The following is a 2,421-nucleotide window of genomic DNA, read 5'->3' on the forward strand; positions in this document are numbered from 1 at the left end:
CGGATATTGGGGTGCAGGAGGGGGATGGGGGGGTTCAGGGGGTCCCCAAAACCATATGGGGGGGGCAGGGGGGGTCCCTAAGCCCCAAGGAGGTGCTGGGGGGGGGGGGGTGTCCCCAAAACCGCGGGTGGGGGCAGACGGGGGGTGTCTGGGGGCGGCTGTCGGGGGACGGGGGTTGCCGGGGGGATGTTCTGGGGGTGCAGACCCCCCCCGACCCCCCCGGCCCCCCCGGCCCCCCAGGACACGCGGGAGTGGACGCGGACCGTGATCCGCAACGTGGCGGCCGCGGGGAAGTTCTCGAGCGACCGCACGATCGCGCAGTACGCGCGGGAGATCTGGGGGGCGGAGCCCACGCGGCACCGGATCCCCGCCCCCGACGACCCCCGCGAGTGAGGGGGGGCACACGCGGACCCCCCCCCACCGACCCCCCCGACCCCCCCGTCCCGCCCCGATGACCCCCGCGAGTGAGGGGGGGGCAGACACCCCCCCCCCCCCCCGCACCCACCTCGGGGCCCCCCCAGACCCCGCCCCACCCCCCCTCAACCCCCCCCCGAGAAATTTGACGGGGAGGGGGCGGCAAAACTGCCCCAAACCCTGTGACCCCCCCCCGAGAATTCTGGGGTCCCCCCCCGGGGGGGGCGCCGCCATTTGGTCTTTTTTTTTTTTTTTTTTAAAATGTATTTTTCAATTTGGGGGGGACGCGGGGGGGGGCGCGTGTGTGTGACCCTTCCTGCCCCCCCCCCCCCCATCAGGGGCGTTACTGGGAGAACTGGGGCGGGGATGGGGGTGACACCCCCCCCCCCTCAAAAAATGAAGAAAATGGAGGAAAATAAATAAAAATCAATTGAATGAACAAAGAAAATAATGAAAAAGAAAATGAAATAAAAAATAAAAATAAAATGAAAATAAATAAAATAAATTTTAAAAAATTAAAATAAAATAAATGAAATAAATTAAATTAAAATTTAAAGAAATTGGCGGAATTCGGGGTTTTGCCTTGGGGGGCGATGGGGGGGGTTCCCCTGTGACCCCCCCGCACAGAGGGGCCGGGGGGGGGATGGGGGATCCGGGGGAGTCCCCAAGGTGGGGGGGGGTGTTGGGGGGGTTGGGGGGGTTCTGGGGGGGCTCTGGGGGGGCTCTGGGGGGGATGGGGGGGGATGGCGGGTGTCTGTGCCCCCCCCGCCCCCCCAGGGCGGGTCCCGCCCGTTTCTGTTGAACCACAAAAGCCACTTCCCCCCCCCCGCCCCCCCCGGCCCCGCCCCCCCCCCGAGTCCTCCCGCCGCGGCCGCTGGAGCAGGTGAGTCCGGGGGGAGGGTGGGCGCCCCTAGAGCCCCCCAGTGCTCCCAGTGCTCCCAGTTCCCAGTGCTCCCAGTAACCCCCCTCCCAGTGCTCCCAGTTCCCTCGGGCACCCCCCTCCCACTGCTCCCAGTTCCCCCCATCCCAGTGCTCCCAGTAACCCCTCCCAGTGCTCCCATTTCCCCCCCTCCCACTGCTCCCAGTTCCCCCCATCCCAGTGCTCCCAGTAACCCCCTCCCAGTGCTCCCAGTTCCCCCCCTCCCAGTGCTCCCAGTTCCCCCCCTCCCAGTGCTCCCAGTAACCCCCTCCCAGTGCTCCCATTTCCCCCCCTCCCAGTGCTCCCAGTAACCCCTCCCAGTGCTCCCATTTCCCCCCCTCCCAGTGCTCCCAGTTCCCTCGGGTACCCCCCTCCCACTGCTCCCAGTTCCCCCCATCCCAGTGCTCCCAGTAACCCCTCCCAGTGCTCCCAGTAACCCCCTCCCAGTGCTCCCATTTCCCCCCCTCCCAGTGCTCCCAGTAACCCCTCCCAGTGCTCCCAGTTCCCTCGGGTACTCCCCTCCCAGTGCTCCCAGTTCCCTCGGCTACCCCCATCCCAGTGCTCCCAGTTCCCCCCATCCCAGTGCTCCCAGTTCTCCCCACACCCCTCATCCCAGTGTCCCAGCCCCCCCCATCCCAGTTCCCCCAGTTCCCCCCTCCCAGTGCTCCCAGTCCCTCTCCCCCTCCCCATCCTAGTTCTCCCAGTTCCCCCCCGGCCCCCCCACTCCGGCCGATGCCCCCCCATACCCCCCCCCCCCCAGTCCCTCCCAGTTCCCCCCCCCCCCTTACTGGGACCCCTCCGGAACTGGTGAGCAGGAAGCGGAGCCTTATCGGGGCCAGCAGGGGCGGGGGGGGGGCTGCGGGGGGGGACACACACACGGGGGCCCCCCAAAACGAGACACCCCCCCACCCCTCCCAGTCCAGGGGAACCCCCAAACTGGGGTCCCCCAAGGGCCAGGGAGACCCCCCAGGGCCCCCCCCCAGCTCCGGGTTTTTGGGGGAGCCCCCAGCCGGGAGGGGGGCACTGACCCCCCCCGTGCCCCCCCCAGGAGGAGGGTCCGGGGGGGTCCCCGGTTTCGGGGTCCCGCC

This window comes from Athene noctua, chromosome 32, assembly GCF_965140245.1.
Source record: "Athene noctua chromosome 32, bAthNoc1.hap1.1, whole genome shotgun sequence".
NCBI classification, from domain to species: domain Eukaryota; kingdom Metazoa; phylum Chordata; class Aves; order Strigiformes; family Strigidae; genus Athene; species Athene noctua.